Here is a 22,447-nt window from a genome sequence, read left to right on the forward strand (position 1 = left end):
TGGATGATCATTGCTTCAGATATCTGAGCAACAATATGTATATACCCAAGTTTCACTTCTTATGGTTTATCATAAGTGAAATGTTCAGGTGTAACATCAATTTCCCTAATTTAAGAAAAAAACACAGAAAAACTCAAGGTCAATGTCACTGGACATTAACGGAAACTTCGATCACGATATAGAGTGCCGTCTCGCTCGCACGCGTGAGCCGGAGCGACGCGGGGGGGCAGGCGCAAGAGGCCCGGGAGGCGCGGAGGGCAGTGAGCGCGCAGCGAGCGAACGCGACTGGCGTGTCAGTCCGCGTCGGATTCCCGCCTTTTCCCTAACCTCCATTTGTGTCTTGTGTATTTGTACAGATTGATAAACATCAAAGCGGAGGCTCGGGCGCGCAGGGCGGCTGCTGACGGTACGTCTAGAATGTATTCAGATCAGGCTCGAGCGGCGCGGCCTTGCGTATTGACTCGTACAATTTAAGGTTACTCTCTTTGTCCTGTTTATCGCGTTTGTTACATACGCCTTTTTGAAATCGCATAGCTGTTTTATTAGTGCGAAAATAAAAACTATTCTTAACTGCGATAGAGTTGTTTTCGTTTTCTGTTGAACAATATGCCGACTTATATATTGCCACGTATCTGCTATGTACAATAATATTACTATTTAAATAAAATATAGGTGGTAACTGAAAATTAAAAGTAAAGATACGTAGTGTATAAGCGCGACTCTCTCGTCGGAAAACACATGAGTTGTATCGATTACGTTTGCTTCGAAGTAGGCAATTAAAATAAGACGTACTGTTAACAAAACTCGCTAAGGAACATCGAGGCATGTAATAGATACTAACATCCAGTTAATTAATCATTTTTATTTTGATTTCCAATTGATCATTGATTAACACATGATTAACAGAAAAATATGTTTTGCTATACTTTTCTATTACACTACAAGCGAGGTATTAAATCTTTGATTAACTTGTGAAATTACACAGATTAATAATTATATGTACTTACATATACATATATATCTATATATACATGTATATATATGTATGTTTTATATATATTTTAATCAGATTAGGAGAAATTAACTTATTTCCATCGTTCGTATATTGGAGCTAGATTTAATAAAGAAAAGTTTAGTAAAGAACAAATAAAAATTTTGTTTTTTACATTAGCGCCTGTGGCTTTGTTTTTGTTATTACATTCAATATTTCGGAATTTTTAGTTACGCATCTGTAGGTTATATTTTTTACTATCTCTTAAACTATCATATTTCCCATATTAAATCGTAACCTAAACTGAAATCGACAAATGATTTTTTTTAAACATTTGAGTCCAAATTTATAAAATGACGATTCGTATTAAAATTACGTTAGAATGGAAGAGGAAGTGGTTGCACGTGGTAAACTTGCTTATGTGCATAAGGTTGTTAATAAATACAAGAAAAATAGTTTTGTACGACGGTTAGCAACAGAAATAAACCTATGCTTGCGATATTTTTCTCTAGGGGCTTCACAAAGTCAGTAACTATTTTATTGTTAACTGCGTATGCTTTTACAATACAATCCCGTTATATTTCTGCGTTATTATGTAATAAATTTAGAAAGTTTTTAAAACAAAACCCCTTTATTAATCCTTTTACAATACAAATGATAATAAAACTGGAAAATGATTTACTTTAGCTACATTACTAAGGACCTATTGTAAAATTGATATCAAAAAAATCTCGTCCTAGTTTGTTGTGCGCTCTTTAACAAAGGGACGCCTTTGGAATCCTCGCAGCTTTCAAATAAATTATTTCATAGGAGAATTCAATTCGATTCTATTTTGTATCAAATAAGGCTCTTCTAGAATTCTTTTAGTCATGAATAATCATACATTTTATTTTATATTATTATCACTATAAGCGGTTCTGTTAAAAATCGACAAATATTCGTTCTGTTTTTCTTTCCTAATTGTTTCTCTTACTCTTAGCTATATTTCAATTTGCACTTGGCTAATAAATAATGGTAATTATATATTATTCTTAAGAAGAGTACAATGGAGAAGGCTATGCTCGGAAATGAGGGGATCTGTAAAAGACTTGACATCACCGACGTAGCTTGGAGAATTGCTATTTAATGGAATCAGGCGTTACCTCGCGGAAGTCCATCCTAAGTAAGAAAAGGACCAATATTTAGCCACTTCCGCACATGCAGTGGTAGTCGTGCAATAGAGTGCACCGCCCGGCAGCCCGCTGATAAATGCGTTTGCGGCAAACAATGCGAATCACACAATCGCCACCACCAAATTACTCAACACGTGTTTCACCCCTCCACGGAGCATCTTCAGGAGTTATGTTACACCGATTAGTGCCAAACACAGAGAAGAGAATGGAGAATTGATCTTCTGAAGTGGCAGTGTAACCGAAGCACGTTTGGGCGGAAAGGTTCTCGAGCGGCGACCATGAGCCGGTAGACGCGGTGTGGGCGGACGATCTTAGAAGAAGTCCTATACCTTGCAATGGGCGTCCATTGACAGAAAAGACGAATGTACATATTCATTTTAATCACATTAGTACTACAATAAAACTTACTGCTTTAAACACTCTACACTCTACACAACTCTACCGCCTTTATCGTAGAGTGAATGTGTACTGGAGTGTAGTTAGACGATACTAAAATAAGATTAGATAACAATAAATATCACACGATTAAAAATAATAAACAAAACAAAACTAAACGATATGTATTTTTCATTACTTTTATGATTGTATTGTTTGTTTATTTTAATTTTCTAATACAGAAGATGGTTAAATATAAGCTTCAGGCTAAGTATACATATATGTATAGGTATACATATATGAATGGTATGGTATATAGTGAATGTATTATTCATTCATGTTAGTCCTTGACTATGTCTGTCCATCTAATATATACATAAATAGCTAGTATTCTATAGACAGCTTCTTTGCTATCAATTACTGTATGATATACTATTTCCTGGATCAAATCAAAAAGTAATACTTTATAAAAAAACGTTTTCGAAAATCTAATTACTACATATTTAAATTAATTATTGTTTACTAATTGTTCCTGCAGGCTTTGTACTGTTAGAAATTATTGACCTGTCAGATTTCGATAGAATAAATAAAATAATGTGAGTTATTTCAGAGACATTATGTACAGAATGATTGAATTGAATTGAATTGAAAATAGGTTTAAAAGCTTTAACAATTTAGCGCTAATACCAATTATTTAATATCAATAATACTTATAGAAGTAGAAGCATCGAACGAAGGCTTTTCGGGCTAGAAGTGGTATGACAAAAACTATTTAAGCAAGTGAAACAGCTATTAAGTTCTTTCACGTAATTATCAGGAAACTATGTCTGGATAGGAAGAGTTTAAGCGATGGTTAGATATAACGTGATGTTACGTGATTGCTCCTTTGATTAACATTTCAGAATCCGGTCGATAGAGTTGTACCACCCTCGTGTGATATTTTCTCGAAGGAAACCCTTTCCAGTTGTCGTTGAGCGCTGGCTGGGCCGCGGGGGTCGACCGCCGAAACTGTTGTTGGCTCGGTGCCATCTCGCCGACTCCTCGCGAGTCCTGCGCCCATAAACTTTATGTCCCGAGTTATAACTTTATGGAGCTCTATCGAGCGGCTCGCCTCTGTATTTACAACAAACTTACGCAATAAAGTTTATTGAAAAATAAATCGTTTTATTGTTTTTAGTTCGCGACATTAACGATTTAGAGAACGGCGTAGTAAAACAATAAACATGCGTCGTGAACTGTAAGCTATACTATATAACTTACAGTGTATAGATAGGTACATACACATATGTATTGCAACGTCATGGAAATTTCACATAACGGCGATGAAATTTTTTTCAGATCAGAACAAATTCAACAAGACCTCTTTGTCCTCGAAGCCACTATTAGTTATTTAAATAAACTGAATTATTCATAGATGCATATTTTAAATGTTAATATAGATAGAAAAATTGAAATAAGAGTTATTATGAGGTACTTGAAGTCGTGAACCTTACAGTAAAAAAAAGACAGAGAATTACAACCAAATAAATGTATGCGTGACTCTACATGTAACTACACGAAGAATTGCTCGTTTTAAGTGGCAGTGGGCGTAGCGCATAGCTCATGCAGCTGATGAGCGTTGGGGCCGAAAGATTCTCGAGTGCCGACCACGAGCCGGTAAACACGGCGTGGGCAAACCCCCCACCAGGTCCCTGAAGGCGCCCAGCACCATGACACCATGACCGGTCTTCGTGGCGATCATTGGGGATGGCCTATGCCTTGCAGTGCACGTCCACAGACAGACTGGATGCTGATGGTAGACGACCATGTTTTTTCCGGCATCTCGTTCCCCCATCTTAATAACTTTTCATGATATTATTTTTTCTTACATTCAATTTCAGACGACCATGCTAGCGAATGTTTTCCGGATGCAGGTATAGAACGCTTTCGATCGGTATTGTAATAAATATATGGTATAGGCTATCCAGCGATGGATATCCAGCGGCTAAAATGACGATGAAGTTTATACAGACAAGTAAGCAAAATACAACCAGCTGCAACTCCTCGAATTTTTGAATGCATTTCATATAAAAATATTACAATAAGAAGAATAAAACTGTATACAGATTGTCGGAGTCAAGTCTGATATAAGATGTCATTGAACTCGTCGCGCTTCAGCCGTCGCGGAGCGAAGCGCAGCTCCGTCGCACGCGCCACTCTACACACACATCTAGCCTTGCTCAAGGCTATAAAGTTTCATTTACTTACAGAGTGAAAAGTGTAACCAAGATTGGTTCAATAATATATTTTACATTTAACCCTTGTACCACAAATATTGTTTGCACGTTCAATTCGCATATTTTTCTCCTATGTCAAGTGTTGGACTACCCATAATATGGACAGACGATTTTGCTAAGATCATCGGAAGACGCCGGATGCTTCCTACAGGTCTTATTGAAAACCTTTGAGAGAAGCCTATGTCCAGCAGTAGATGTAAGCAGCCTTCGACTTAGATGATGAAAATGATGAAATCGCTTAGCCTGAACAGTGGTCACTAGAGAACTCTCCTAAGAGTCTAGTTTTGAGTGGATCCCGGGGCAGATGTCTCATGAGACATTAGGGCTATCAAATCTTGTTCAATAACTCGTTTCGAGGGTGTCTGAGAGGACGGCTGCATTTGTCTGTTTTTATTGTGATATGCAGAAAATATAATTATGGAAATAGGTTCATCAGTAGTGACTCACAATTATGAATCAATGACGAACATACGTCTGTTAAATGTACAACACGTACCATTCGTGTTACAGCTATTAGCACAACGAACATTATCTCGAACTGATAACTGATAAGGAATGTTAAAGTATAAAAAACTGAAGACGTACAACCGAGCTGAGTTGTGGATTATTTGGATTAAATGTAATTGAGGAACGGAAAACAAAAATGATAATAATTGTAATCAGATAATAGAAAATTTGATTTTTTGTTATCGAAAGTCTATAGTAGAAAAATGATATCTAAGGAAGAATGGATACAAATTCATACAAGTCATTTACTTCACACATTCTTTTTGACCCAGAATTTTCTAGAAATTTCTGTTAGAAATTAAAATACTTAATTTAACTTATTTAATAAATAACTTAATTAATCTTACTTTCAGTTCGGGAATCGAGCTGGCTCTGTGCATTTTCTTCTTTATAATTAAAAATTTACCATTTACACTCTTTAAAGTGGTAATATGACAATAGCTTGAAAAGTCGACAGACAGCTCTATATGTAGAAACGAAGCTAAGCTCAAAAATTTTAAAGAATTTCAAATACGTTGGTTTTCTTTGAATATTCTGTAAGCCTGAAAATCTTCACAAATAAAGTTTTAAAAGAATTGCTTTAAAGTTCACGGGTTTGATAGTTGATGTGTGGCAAATTCCTTTTTTCATTAAACAGTTTCATTTATCCATCACGTGTCTGTTTGTAATATTAGAATAATCTCTTTTAATACATGTTTAGGAATATGTATACTCTTAAATGGTTAGAACAATTTTGATGGCATTAATACTGGCAGGTAGCTGATGTTATAACGAGTAATTAAGGCAATATTTGATTTTGGAAAAATCTTGAACCAAAGACAACAAACTAAATAATCTTTTGGTTAAAATCCACGCGGACAGTCGCGGGATCAGCAAGTAAGCAATAAATAAAGTAATCACCTGAAACTCTACCAGCTAGTAGCTTGTGGCAGTTGGGAGGGGATATCAGGAGAACTAGTGTTATATATATAAATATAAAATTCACACTAAGTGGTATAACAAACATTCGACCCAATGACTTATTATCGTCAGGTTAAAAATGCAATGAATCATCATTGTTCGCCGGCCTGACCTAATTGAAAGGAAAATTATTTTACGACGTACTCTCCAATGCAGCGGCTAATCAAGCATGGCCTAATTGATTGCGGGGCGTGGCCACGTCGGCGGACAATGACTTAGCATTTTTAACGCTGCCGATCTAATGGCTGTCAATGCCACAAATTCTTTTGTATATGTTTATTACTTCTATTAGCTTTAAATATCTGCAACTCCAACCTTTCATATCCGGAGTACTGCAAAAAGGTAGTAGAAAAAAATAAATAAAAAAGTAGAATAATAATCAAAATAATAAACAGCAGCGACAAAATAGCAGTGATATTAGAAATATAAATTAATTGCGGTATGGATAGCAAGAAAATAAAGAAGTAATCAGATTAAATAAATTGTTCAACAAACGATGAAAATGAAAAACGTAATCTTGTAGAATTCTAGAGGAAAGGCGGAAAAAGTGAAGCGATGTTTGGAAGGAAATTATGGAAAGCAATAAAAGGCATTGAGAACCATGAAAGATGAGTATTGAAAAAAATTCAAATGATTTTAAAAATACAATTTAAAATAGGGGCATAGAAAACTTTACTCACTTCTGTCTGATCCTCCCTCTTACATACGTCATCGATGTGTTTTAATTTCACTACAAAGTTTCATCAGCGTTTCGGTCGTAAGACGTTCTCTGTTGAATATAGGCCTGCCCTTTAGATTTCACTGGAACTGATTGGAAATCCTATATCGCAACCTTAACATGTTCACCTGTCAACCTTGCTGGTAGAAGTTCTACTCTCCGCCTGCCGGTCAAACATAACCTTAAGGTTGTGTGGCCTGCCCACTGCAGACTTATACGAGTGGAGTATGTAGTATTGTATGCAAATTACTAAACATTATTTTTCTGTTTCAGGTAAAGAATTCTCCCTCATCGTGTTTCAAGGTTTTTATTTTAGTCAGTAGCCGAAAGAAGGTTGTATGCACTATATGTACAACGTGGATATGTCTGCTGTGCGCTAGTCTTTGAATTTTGTTCCTCTTGAATGGATTTAGATAATAAATATTCATTACGTTAGTGGATTACCATTATTACTGTCTATTGATTTGAACATCGCCGTTAGGGACATCAATAAACACTGAGCTGTCCGGTCGTCTGAATGTTATATTGCATCATAACGTGTTAAGCAAAGGATTATGGATTTGGAACATCTTCGGTACCAGCTTCTATTAAATATGTTCGTAATACAAAGACTAGAATAATACATGAAATGACTTTGATTCAGACAGACAAATAGTGATCTCTATCAATTTAATCTAAGATTTAAATTTTCTCTCACTTATTCATAGGTCAATGTATAATATTCCATAATTAATTATCAAAACATATTAAAAAAGGCACATTACTCTATTTCGAAGTGTGTTCACGACAAAGAAAGTAAATGAATTTTACTAATTTAAAGAAAATTTTTTAAAAAAAAAAATCCACCACGGACCAATCACGGAGTTCGTTGTCGTTACCTTTATTTAAAGCTTTCGTTTATAGATGAAATGATCTTATATAATAAAGCTATTTTGACTTTAACTTTAAAGTTTTAGTAGCACGCTGTGGTGGATGCATGATGTCAATGTCCTCTATGGGCGCTATTCACACGAATAAAGCTGAATCTATACCTAAGTATTAGACGGAACATAACCTACGGTTTTTAGTAGACATCCGTTTAGTTACAATACACAACGCGTGCCATGCGACGGTTGGCCCGCTCGGCTTCTTCGACGAAACTTTTCACATGTCGACTACATAAAAGAATAATGTCTATTTTAGATACTCCAATAAAAATTACAGTTGAATCCTATCATTTAAAACATCACAAGACTTTGTTCATAATTTTTATGAGACATATGTACAAAGTTCTTAAAACTTGTTCTAAGAATCCCCTTGTAAAGCGATTTTTAAGTGAAAACACAGCTTTTCATTAGTATATTAAGGATATATAACCTGCTATGTTTGTGATATTTTTCACAAAAGGAAACAAGATTGTGTTTGTTGGTGGATCTTCTAAGATCCGAAAGCCTATAGCACCCTTGAAGCCTTAAGTTGAAGGATCTCATTACATTAAAGCTAAAATTGATAGTAGTTTTCTTTAAGATTCTCTTGTATTGGGCTCTTATAAAATTCTTCTAAATTTAAATTAATATCTTGATTCAAGCAGTCAATTTATACGCACTTTTGAGTGAGTTACTACAAGATCAGAATTATAATCTGCTTAATAGAGTCGGCGAGAAAATCAACGGTTGCTGGATGACATTCTATGAATATTTTTAAATGTAAAATAATACGAATTGATTAATAAATGCATTCTACAGGAGATGCTACAGAAATCGTTATGATGTATGGTATCTTAAATCATATAACATAAGGTTTTATATTTTATCGAAGTAAAGTAAATGATTTTAAGTTGAAAGTAATATTTGAACAAATAATCGTATTGAAAACAAAAACGTATTTCAATAAAAAGCGATTATGGTTCAAAGTATTTATTCGACGAAGTTTATTTTACAATAAAAATATAAAAGTTTATATTCGTACGGGAGCACGGGGCGGGTATAGTATCGAAATGAAACGCGTTGTTTGGCGTCATTGTGTTCGGTTGCGGCCTCCGCTGGTCGGTCAGACGACTAAAACCGCTGGGCTTTTAGCGTTTACAGATCGACGTCTAATTGACTGAATATACCAGCGGAATGTATTTTTTTAAAAGATTTCTTTTTACCAACAAAGTTGTTTTAGTATATTTAGTTTATGTCGTCGGAAAAAACTTGGATATAGCCCGCTTCTAACCATTTATAAATCTGTAGCAAACTCGCCTGTCTAACATATGACGCCGTACATCTGAAATTGTAACGATATTTAGTAATACAACATAAAAATCATACAAACTAATAGCTTTATAAAAATAAAAGAACGATTAGGCTTAATAGTTGCTTCAGTTCACAAAGGCCATTAATACAATAAGTCAGAGTAAATCTCTCTTAAGCCGTATTATCGTTTTAAAACTTCCTAAAGAATTTTTTTTTTAATAATTTTTCTTTCATGAACTTTTAAATTAATTTTTAGTTTACATGAATTACAAGAGAGTAAACTGTAAAAAGAAGTTAAAATTGTTTACAAACTTAAAAGTATAACAGACTTGTTTTCATTTCTAGCGCTATCCTTCTTTCTAGTGTGTATACAGGAAGATTGATTTTACGAGTATCTCTAGATGATTTAAAAAGGTGAATGTGTACCTCGTTTGTGAGAAAAATGCTTTAAAGATTTTACACCTAGTTCCAGTGTGAAATAAGTTATTTTAATTAATTTTAGTATAGAATACGACGCGTCACTAACTTCTAAGAGCACACAAGTCAGTAAGTTTGAAGGCAAAGATAATTATTACTTTATATTAAATTTCTGTAACCACTAATTTTCGAATAGCGTATACTACATATATATTTAATTCTTAATAGCCTGATTTACGAAAGTGATTTTTTTAAATATTACTGTGTTTGTTTGAGGGTCTAGATGAAGGGAAAAATAGATTTATTTTAAATTTCGTTGGAAAGAATATTATACAACAGTAAAATTCGTACAGCCAACCCATAAAAAAAAAACTAATAGTAATGTGAACATTCGGTTTAAAAGATTGGTATCAAAATTGAAACTCTAGGCTATTAAGAGTTAAAAAATGGGCTATACATGCACCACTTTAAAGATTTTATGCTTGTAATCAAACACCCTGTATATTAGCAGCATTACTCCAAAAAAAATCCGTAGAATATAATGCTGTTAAAATAACTAAAATAAATTAATCTTGATTGTCAATTACCGGATTCTTTTTCAATGAAGGGATTTATTTTGATATCTAAATGCGTTGCCTGAATAGTTCATTTAAGTTATATATAACATTTTTAAATATTATCAATTTTAATTTGAACACTAAGAATTGTTAGAAATATAGTTACGTAATGACAAAACAAAAGCTTATGATTTATGATACGTCTCTTTTTAAACACTTTACCGTTTGTGCTTTGTATATAAATTAATAAAAAAGTTATTTCATATGAGCTACTATTTACTTCAAGTGATATTTCAAAGAATTGCAATTTATACGAGATAATGATCACATGACGTCGTTCATTAGCACTAATTAATGAACGTATCGATTTCCAGCCGGGGGCTGGTAACATTGTTTTGTAAATATTTTTCTAGTTTCATCTGCCGTGCCTCCGGGCGACGTTACTCAGTGTTCAATATTTATTGTGTTATATCGAAGGCATCGCTTCGCATTTTTGTTCGGCAAGGCTTCGACGGAAGCAATCTATTTGCGACGCTTATCAACTTCCCGACTTTTGTCGCGGAACAAAATTCCGAGCATATTTTTATGTCAGGAATTCTTCTTCGATTTACCTAGCTAAAATGACTGGATATTTTTGGTATTTATTTCATTTTTATGGTGAAAGCTATGCTCGGAGCTTCACTGCGAAAACAAGGGGAATGAAAAGATACGCGAAAGAATCAAGGTCAATGACATAGCTCGTGCAAAGTGGCAGTGGGCAGGGAACATTACTCGTGCACCCGATGGCATTTGTGATCGAAAGTACCCGAGTGGTGATCATAAGCCCGTAGACGCGGCGTAGCTGGGTGGACACGGGCAACGCAAGAGTGATCATCGTGGCTATCTTTAAAGTGACCTATGTCTCGCAATGGGCGTCCATCGACTGAAGAGAATACTACGTCAAAACCTTTAAAAAGCCTGTATCTTATATATAGTAGATGAATATAGACTGGTACTGTTGATATTGAAAATAATACATTTCAGTACTTAAAGATAATAATGCAACGTGTAAACAGTAAAATAGAGTTTGGAGAACAAGCGACCACTCTTTTTAAGGAGTTTGCTTCACAATGACTGTCTCAGGTGATTCATTTTATTTATATATTTATTTTTTAAGTAGCCGTATCAATAATGATGTTCCTTTATAGATGAAACAACATTTAAAATTTACTGTATTTTTTTTGTAATATAAAGATAAAAAAATATCGAATACAAGAAGAGAAAAGTGATTGCAAGTAATAGGAAACATCTGGCTTACTACTTTGGACACCAAGAACTCGCAATTTAAAAATGTTTTGTTAAAACTTATAGTCATAAATTTGCATGTATACATCAAGGAAATAATACCATAAGAGCCTAATTTAGTAAACCTGAATCAAATTGGGATCCCTGTAACAATATCATCATTTCAGCCAGAGGACCTCAACCACTGGACATACGCCTCTGCCACATATTTCCAATAACACCAGTAGAAAGGAACGTAAGGAATCAAATTCAAATAAAGTAACAATTGATATTAAATCGCTATATTTTTTAAAGATCCCACAGCAAATTTTAATTTTCGTGTTTAAAAAAGCACAAACCTTATAAAGTGTGCCAGTGAATTGGCCTTGACGTGAACAATGTGAAGGTATTTAGTTTGTTTTCGCGCGTCCGGAGCGGGCGCGGGGTTAATCGCACAGAAACAAAGGGTCCAACATAAAGCTTGTTTAGAACATTTTGTAGACAAAGGCGTCGCAATTAGCGCAAGCGGTCCGGGGAGCTATTTTCAGACACACACAGTTTTTGGATGCTTTCGTGAATTTTTCTCATGGTCTTCATGGTCTCAGGCTTTCCTTTAGTCTCTAGTTGATAACCTTCTCCATCTTCCTAACGTCTTAATCGACATAATCGTACTGTTACACGGGGTAGGATGGACTTATTAACTTCAAAGGGAAAGGCCAATTGCTGCATAGATACTGAGTGCATGATTTGGACGGCCTCTTGCTTATTTATATATATATATATATATATATATATATATATATATATATATATATATATATATATATATAGTATTGACGAATACAATTTGATATTCTGCCTGATGGAAAACGACGATGTGGTCGAAGATGAAGCGTGCACTATCAATAGGTACATATTCACTTTGACCATGAAGAGACATGGGTTAATATTATAGGGAAATAAGGAAGCCGGTAGATCGTTCCATTCTCGGGATGTGCGGATCTGAAACGTAAATATATATGTACATTGTTAATACATATATGTATTTTTTTTTGTTGAGAACAGGCAGCTTTTCATATTTGTTAATTTATTCTATAAATGCAGAAACATAAAGCAAATTTAATTGAAGTTTTTAATGTGTATTTCGCTAGTGAGTATTCGTTGACAATTGTTAAACAATTATAATAAATACGTAATCCAAGACAAAACAAATGTTGCAGCTGTGGATGCAGAAAATATTTTTATAGAAATTATTATAACGAGACTATTATAAAATCAAATGCTAAATATGTTGTATACGTGGGTTTAAAATGTTGGTATCTCTGGGGACATATGTAAAGCGGTTCTGTGTGCCGCATTCGATTACCAGGCCGACATGGCCCCGCATACCGCAAGCTTTACTTACGTTAAAATACATCGCAGTCTCGTTTGTGTATTTTGTTAAACATGAGTCACAATATACTCGAAATACCTTAGATATTATAATAAAATTTATTGTTTCTAAAAGGTTCTAGAGTGGCGAACATAAGCCTGTAGACACGGCGTGGGCATTCGCCCCACTAGGTGTCGTCGTCGTAGATAGTCGCTGGTTGCGGGCGGCGCAGGGGGAGGCCTATCGCATGAAAAGGAGAAGAATATCCTTTCTTGTACATGTAGGCAACATATTACAAATGTTAAAGCAGTTGTCGATAGCAAAAAAAAATCAGTTGATGTCACACAAAATCACGTTTTTAAAATAAAGTTAATCTACGACACATTGTAAACCTCTGTCTATACATCAACTACCGGATCGTCTATCTCGTCGTTATCGACAATTTATTGCGATGGGAATATAACTTATCGCGATTCCTGCCTACTGCAATAGCATGCATATCTCGGTGTATGTATTTATTCTATTTGTTTGTATAAAATTACGATATGTAATTGTAGTTAATCATTACTATTTGCACTTGTTATAAACTGTGTTACAGATGTCAGCTCTCTTCTCATTAATTAGTGATATAATTTATATATTTAAGTATTAGCTATTACTCCAAACTGTCGTAATTAATTTTGAAATATTAAAAACCTTCGCAAATGTTGAAACAATTTTTTTGTAAGAAAATTTAAATTGATAATTATATAACTATCAAAGTTCTTCTAACTAACAGAAATAAAACACGTAATCAAAAATTAGAAGAGTGCGGTATAAAGGCAGGAACACACTCACGGGCATAAGACGTGATCTGACTTTGATCTGTTTGATTCGCTGTCTGCTAAATGCCCTCTACCCTTGCGCTGCACGCAATGTAGCGTATTGCTATTTTCCATTTTGTGGTATTCCCTCCTTCTCCCCTAAATTTCATTCTCAATGTATTTGAGTGCGTGTGTTTTGAGTTGGACAAAATTTTCTTCGTCATCATATTTTTTCTCTAGGAGCCACTTTTGAACTCTTATACTTATTCTGAACATGTTGTTGAATACTCTAGCTTGATTCTATCTGCGTTACTCTTTAAAGATGTAAGAATCGTTTACAATAAGTTATTACAACAGTGAACTGTTTTGAAGTTCTCAGTGCTATCTACTTAACACATAAAACTATATACTGCACTCCGTCTATAAGCAGTAATTTCTTAATAATTATATAAAGATATTTATGAAAAATTATAAATATTTGGTGGGACTTATTTCTCCCCCGGCACCCTCAATGTGCCTCAGAAACATAAGACTAGTACGGTTTACAACCACGGGTTCAAGGTGCGGCAGATTCTCGACCCTCAACGCTTGAGAATTCCACGCATCTTTTAACGACAAGCACGGAATAACTTAGTTCAAATCTGAGGAACTTGAACTAACAGACTGACACGTGGATGGTCAATGTTGTTTAGAAAATTTCCGATGACTTAGCGTAACATATCTCGTATCTCAAGCAGATATTATTACAATTGTCATTATTGAAAATTTTATGTCAAAACACATAATTTTTCATCATTCTCCGATATTTTAGTTAGTATTATAGGAAATAAACTTGTAACAAAGAATGCTGCAAGACATAGATGGCGCTAGTTGTATTTTACATCGCGCTCTCATTTTCTCGCTATCGTTTACATGAACAGACTTTACAAATATTGATTTGTTTTTAAGTTCGCGGGCCACTATGTTTTCACGAACTTATTTCGATGAAGCTGGAACAGCCCGCAAATCTCTTAGCGTCGAATATTAATGAAAAGAGTGAGATTGATTTATATACAATGTATTCAATCATAGGTCGGTGCACCCAGTGCGTTTCATTAACTTCCCTTTGAACGCATAGACGTATTTTTGAGAAAAACCTGGCTTTATTGACACTCCTATGGGGTTGGATTAATTAATACGGAAACACAAAGGATAATATCTTAAGTATATATGTAAACACGTTACATACCTATAAATAAATAATAAATCGCTTCTTTACAAACAGTAATGTCAATAAGAATGTATTAAATATTCTTACTGATTATTACCTAATAGTAAAATGCTGTCTACTGCCTGTTGATCGTCTTTTACCGTATCTTAGGTGATGCTGAATGAGGTTTATCCCGGAACTTGAAGACATATAAGCCAAACTCTTAGTTTGCATATCTGAAAATCATATATAGAGTCTTCGGTCTTTCCTCAGTTTGCGGATTCAAACAAGCCGTGCCTTTTGTGCGAATACCTGCGTCAATTGATAGCGTGAGATAATCGACTACTAGCACCATCTATCGATGCTGTCCGAAGTTATTCCGGAAGTAAATTTCGTGCGCAGCTATGTAGAAATAATTAACCAAGTTATGTAAATGTACAATGAGAAATTGTCTACTCAAGTTCAAACCACAGTTCGCGTTGCAGATCTAAAATCAATTATAGATATTCAAAGTTAAATTCGATTAGATTGTCCGCCCGCCCCAGACGCGAGTCGTCGTGAAGGCAGTCGGGGTGATTGGTAACACAAAGTACGTAATGCTCTGAGCAGCCCATACTTATCGAAGACTTGAGTCGGAATCGATATGACGGCGTCGAATTGGCTGGCGAGGCGCCAGCTCGGGCTGCGCCTTGGGCGGGCGGCGGGGGCGACGAGCTCCATGTTACATTAAACTATGCTCGCCGAATATATACAATGTTCGGCAATTGCCCTCGAGTACAAATCTCTTGAATGTTCATATTCATGCAAAATGAAACAATGAAACCAATACTCATGCTTTCCAACAGCCTTCGCCCGCGATTTTCAAAAGCTCAAGACATCGATTTAATGTACATTTAAATATTATAGGGAGGCACGGTATTATTTTATGTAACATTTTTGGGGTAATGTAGGCAACATTTTGTATAATTACTCATTCCATCATAATTTTGGTAACATAAAATCATTTGGATTTAATTTTAAATCCTAATTTGAAATGTAAAAGACTAATTAATAAAGTACATTTCTGCTGATAAAATGCTAATGCCATAGTTGAACGGAAGTCAAATGTAAATTTTATAAATATTAATACGAATTTAACAAAAAAAATGTTCAAACATCAATAATAAACAATAATATTATACAAAAAAACAATTAAACAATTTAAACTTTAGTTTTAATTGTTTTAAGTACTATTATTGATTTAATTGCTTCAACTGTTTTAATTGTTTTAATTGTTTAAGTTAATTAAATTGTTATATTTGTTTTAGTTATTTCAGTTGTATTAATTGTTTTATTAATTGGTAATTACTTTCGTTTATTTTACTATTAAGGGACAGCAGCTTACGTTAGTTTAACCTTCTACTGGCTTATCACAATATTTAGAATAACTTGCCTTATATCGGTTTCCCAACAGGGGGGGGGGGGGGTTGGTCGTTAATGGGGGCAATTCGAAAGTGAACGCGACAGGTGTTTAAACCTTTCAATTTAAAAGAAATTAGGTATGTTACATAAGGGCGTGTAAGAATTTTCAGAAAGTCTAAGGTGGAAAATGGCACCTAAAAAGTTTTCAATTACTGCCTGCTCTATACTGAGGTTTGTGACGTCTGCTTGCACTTGAAGAAGCAATAAGAGGGCCCGCGCCGGGGCCTGTACAGGGAACATGTTTGCACTGAATTATGTTGACAGGCGAGATGGAGCAGATATTTCTGTATTTATTCCACGTCGAGTGACATTAAGAGCACGGATGACTAAGCCGCGACAGCTCGGCCGACGGGCGGCGGCGGGCGGCGGTGGGCGGCGGTGGGCGGCGGCGGTATAACGAATAAACTGTAATAAAGAACAGTATAAACATGTACGGCGGTTGAAGTTTCAAGTAATTTTTCTCTGTTAGTTTATTTAGACATGTAAGCTTCTCATACGGGAGAGACACGACTTGCATTAAGTACAATGAAGCAACATTTTTACAAATTACACTGTGACGTGTTTTTCAAGACAATTAGTCACGGTAGGTTTAATTATTACTCTGTGTATATAAGTATAATAAACATATAAACATAGTAGTAGCCAAGTGGTGGATACTGAGACTTGAGTTCATCCAGGGAGGATACAAAATTATATAGGATTGCCACTGCTCACAAACAAAGTTTCCAGGGCATTGGGCAGCAGCGTCCTTTGCATACATATCTAATAGATTCAGGCGTTACTTCGCGGAAGTCGATCCTAACTAAGAAAAGGGATATATAGCTACTTCGGCTATGCAGCAGTAGTCGTGCAATAAAGTGCACCGCCCGCCAGCCCGCTGATAAATGCGCGTGCGGCAAACAATGCGTAACACAACCACCACCGTTAGTCCACTCTACACGTGTTTCACCCCTCCAAAGGGCATCCTCGGGAGATGTTATTTTCATTTTCATACCTCAATGTGATCGCCAATCCACAAACAGCGATTGAGGTATATCCCCCAAAGATTTCTAAGGCCCATGCCTTCCAATATGCGTCTATGGGCTGAAACAACAAAAATTCATCAATTTAGATTTACAGATCTAAAATACGTTTTTGATGATATTTAGCCAAATACGTAATTGGTTTGACCGTGAAAACAAAAATTTTTATTAACTGTAATATCCAGCTGAATAAACAATTACTCACACGTAAACATAAAAGAAGTAACACGTGAATGTCAAATTTAAACTTTGGAAATTTTAGAAAACATAAGGGAAATTTATTTTTTGACTGTATTTTGTAATAATTGAAAAAAAACATTAAAAAAAACATATTGACTATTATAAAAGTACATTATACTTATATTAATAAAGTATATTTATATACTTATATTTTTGATTCAATCAAAAATAATCACATGAGTGAGACTTAATTATAAGTGAAAGTGTACGTATCAATGCAAAGCAAAATACATTAGAACGCCCCGTCATCCCAATAATTTTACTTGTAAAGCATTTTAACCTGCGTTCAATACCATACACTTACTATAGTTAAGTTAGTAGGCTAGATATTACGTAAATCATATTTATGAGAATAACTTTGATATGTTCATCATTTCATCTGTAGGAAGCCAAGACATAGGACTTCAACATATGTTTCCAATAGGATAGCGTCTTTTAACGATTAAAGCGAGTGGATACCTTATACTTCGATTGCTGGTTCGTGGTCTCCGCTACAAAACCTTAGATCCTGGGCTTTGTGATCTGCTCACTGCCACTACAACTTGCCACTCCACTGAACCACGTCAATGTCTTCCGTTCGTCTGCGCATCTCTTCATTGCTGATACGATAATTCATAAGTAATAAATGTAAGTATTAAACAAAACCAAAAAAGTTATGGAAAGAAAATTGATTTCGCCTTCAATTTATCAAAGCTATAAAGACGAAGAAGTCAGAGCTTAAAAATGAATGAAATTAAATTTTAGTACGTCAATTGAACATTTGGCGGCGAAGCGGGTATCCCCCTGCCGTCGCCCGCCGCCGCCCGCCGCCGTCGGACTAATGTATTTTTGATGCGCAAACCTCCGAATGTTTTACGCACTCCGACACTCAGAAGAAACGTCAGAAAGATAAATACATATTGTAGTCACTTTCAGTGAAATGTCTTTATTGTACGGAAATTTCTTTGGAAAGTCTGAGAAAAGTTTGGTCGAATATCTATAGCATAACACGGTCGAAATATATGTTAAAACGTTGTCCGTGCGCAAGAAAAAAGTAAAAAATATATCAAAAATGTGCACTTAAAGATGAAAATTTAAATAAAAACAAACCGCCAATATTTTTTACAATTAACTAATAAAATCTTGGAACAGATTATACGTGGCAGCTTAAATATGTTACTTACGGTGCACGGTCGAGTTGAACTGGCGTTTGGGCGAATGCTGCGATATGCGGGAGTTCCCCGCGACACGACCAAACTAGCAACTGTTTTTCATCATCATCATGTCAGCTATTATATGCCCACTGCTGGGCACAGTTCTCGCGGAAAGATCAAAACAATAAACTTATTTATTTTGAGTATGTCGTCAGCTTACTTAATGAGCGACGCGTCTACCATTTTTTTGTCGACATTTGAAAGCCTTTCGGCCTCGACGGCCAGCGGTTTCCCGAGCAATTTGCACCGCCCACTGCCACTTTAGACGAAGAACCCTTCAAGATAAGTCAGTAACTTAAGTTTTTCTGCGGATCCCTACAATTATCCGTTATCCGAACATTGAGTTTTACTAACCTTATAGAATCCCAGAACATTTTAATTCGGTTTATTTTTAAATTAGATTTAGAATGTCCGCAGAAATCCGTTGCAATTACATTTGCGGGCTAATTTGCGGCCGCTAAGCGACTTGGACCGCCGCGCGACTGTCTGGGCCGCGCCGGAACTGGGTCACGGCGAAGAGGCTGCATCGAATTGAACCTACATTATCTTTCATTGAGAAACTTTCTAGATTCGCTGCCGTGAACAATACATACCTGAGATAGGATACAGTTATTCTGGCGGTTGTGAAACTGGCAGACTTATTTTTTAATTTATTTAATTCAGGTTGTGACGTCATTATTATTTCAGCTAATATTACTTATAAGATTCTTATAATTCTTTCAGTGTCTGCCTGCAAGTGAATTTCATACGGCGAAATATTACTGCCCCGTAGCTTACAGATATAATAAGTAAAAGTGAGAGCTATTATTATATTTCCGGATTCAATTTCTAGATCATTAACTATTACTAATAATTTTTTAATTTATCTAAAATGTCGATTATATATTCATAATAATCCTTTGGTATACGATATTTTTTGCACTAAAATACATAAGAAATAATAAAATTTAAAAATACTGTATTTAACGAAGTGTTCAATAAATTATTTTTTTTATTGGTCCGCCTTTTTGGGAACCTGTTGTTTCCCCCTGCCATGTGTGGAGCAAGAGCGTTACAACTCAGGCAAAGTTTATTTTTTTGTTTTTTATTTTATATTTATCTCTCCTTTTATTTTTCACGATCTCTGTCCTTCTTCATTCAAATCATCTCCCGTGCATCACCTTCCTTCTTCCACCTTCGTTCCTAGACCACAGTTTGCTACATTTTTACAATTTTGACGCAATAAACTTATTAAATACATTTAAAATGTGACCGACAAATAAATAATTTTTATTTATTAGGAAGTATGAAGTATTTACCTATAGAGTTATTAATGGGAAAAATTGAAAATAATACACAGATATTATTAATAAAATACATTAGAAATAAACACTTAGACAAATACATCTCATCAACAACATTCACGCCAGGAGATTTTCCAAAACGAATTGTTTAAATTTTAATGATGAATTCCAGATGAATTCCATTTGTCAGAGATCAAGCGTAGCATAGGAGGTCCGCCCATAAAGTGGACATATGACCTTGTTAAGGTCGTTAAAAGATGGAAAACTATTGTCTAGTTTTGGACGTCATATAAAACCTTCACACTTAAGTACCATTTTAACAGGTTTTTCTATAATAAACTTTTGAAGTAAATTTTATTCATTCATTCATCTCAGCAGATAAACACCCATAGAAAGGCTTAGTCTTCACCGCATCTCCCTGCATGCAGCGACTAGCCGTGACCTTGATAATGTCGTAGCATAGACAATCACAGTAGACGACTGCCTTGAAAGATATGTAATCTGTTACGCAACGGGAAGGAAGTATAAATGTATTTATTGTTATTAATGCGAAGGCGGGCGGGGCGGCGGGATCGATCCGGCGACCTGGGGCGGCCCCGGGCGCCTGGCGCGGTGCCAGCGGCCTCCAGTTAAGTGAGCCGTAAAGTGAGACCGCGGTTTCCACGAACTATCACTGTTTTTTGTTGTTATGGTTCAGTACATTTTAGCAAACGATGTGCTGTAAGCTCAGGCTTTCATTCAAGTATTTTAACAGACAAATATATTGTACGCAATGTGTCCAGTTTAAGTGGTTTTACAACCTTCACTTCGTCGCATCGTTTTCCTTATTTGTGAGGCTCGTGATCATGGAGTAATCTTCGTTTTCACTCAGCTCCTCGGCTTAATCCTTTCTTTGATATCGTGAATCGCGGCAACAACTTTGATAAAAAGGAAAAAAAAGTGTCAATTTTCTTACACCCTACCACGGCTAAACACTTATGGGTCCATAATTCAGGCCCACAGTGCTATGCAGACGGCACATACTGGCTCTATTAACATGGGTTTCACAGCCGGGTCGTTCATCTCCAGTGAAATCTTCCGCCTTTTTCATTTGGGCTTAGAAGTAACAACGATGTAGTGCTACGACGTATTGTGTTCTGGCTCATATCGCAGGTGCATTCAACCTTACAGTAATACTAAGATCCGCGTCGGTTCGTTCTATACCTAAGAAGGATTTTTGTGGCTTTGGAACAAAGATAAGTGATGTAATAAAATGTAACAAAACCGTGGAAGGAGAAGACATTGTCATGTATTAAATTATTTATCACAATAATATAGTATAAGAAACCACAAAATAGAAAAATTGAAGGAAATAAAAATAAAAATTTTCAATTTGAAACATATGATAATAAATGTTATCAGAATGGTAAAAATATCAAGGAATAAATAAGAAAGAAAGAGAAAAATTGTGAAGAATAAAAGACAGGGTGAAAATAGGCAAGTTTGTAAAAAAAACCATTGTAAAATATATCCTCGTCTCAAAAATAAGGTAGAGGAACGAAAGGCCTCCAATAACGGGGGTTTCTTTCTAAAATATTTATTATCGGTGTTTTATTCACATCGGACCATTTACATCGACACCTCTGTACGTTATGGTGAGAAAGTAAAAAGAGTTCAATTGGATTTACTGCAACAAAAATAGCTTGAATTTAAAAACTATACAAGTAGTCCGTATGTTACAATGCTGCGTAAATACACCAATACCTCACTTTACGTCGTGGTAACGTTCCAGAAAAACACGACGCAAATTGAAACGCCGCAAAGTGAATTAAGATTTCCTACAGCAAACCATGTAAACATCGAAGATAGGTCACGAAAATACTACTTTTTAAAAAGGAAATTGAACAATGAACATTTAAAAAACAAAAATAATATAACTCTGCCAATAAATAAATTGGAAAAATATTTACTTTTTTTGTAACCAGAAACAACACGTAAAAATTTATACAAATTTATTCTTCTTTTAAAAAAAAACACAACACACTACATTACAAAACACTACGTAATTTAAAGTGAAATCTAAAATAAGCAATACAAAGTGAAAATAAAACTGTATTCAAATTGCGTTGATTTTTAGTTAGAAAGGGAATCCCCGAGTTTTGATGGCATGGCGCAATTAGAAACAAAAGTGGTGCCATCTTTTAAAAAAATAAATAAATAAAGATTCGAACCCAAAACAACGCAACCTCGAAAATCTAACAACGCACAGTGAAAATTGGTACTAATTAAGCAGCGACGCAACTTCGAAAAAAACGCAAAACGAAACGACGCAAAGCGAGGTATTGGTGTATCTAAAACAGACTAACAGGGCTATACTCGTACTACCGAACAACTCCGGAAGGATATAGGCAATATCCTTTGCATCGCGATACCGCGTAGAGCGGTGTATTTAA

At 35.2% G+C, this 22,447-nt stretch overlaps 1 protein-coding gene across 2 annotated transcripts in view; it reads left to right on the top strand.

The window, feature by feature from the left end:
- Nucleotides 1-281: 281 nt before the first annotated feature.
- The window catches only part of cpx (complexin), a 284,362-nt gene continuing 262,196 nt past the window's right edge, over nucleotides 282-22,447 (top strand). The window contains exon 1 of one of the 2 annotated variants that reach the window (XM_068769439.1): nucleotides 282-406. The gene's annotated coding sequence lies outside the window, so the exon portion shown is untranslated. Of the gene's footprint in view, nucleotides 476-22,447 lie in introns of both variants that reach the window. The other variant, XM_068769440.1, reaches the window with a different exon arrangement.

Source organism: Battus philenor, unplaced genomic scaffold (genome assembly GCF_028537555.1).
Source record: "Battus philenor isolate CCGP_79_NKW_IND1 unplaced genomic scaffold, ilBatPhil1.0.hap1 SCAF_28, whole genome shotgun sequence".
Classification (NCBI taxonomy): domain Eukaryota; kingdom Metazoa; phylum Arthropoda; class Insecta; order Lepidoptera; family Papilionidae; genus Battus; species Battus philenor.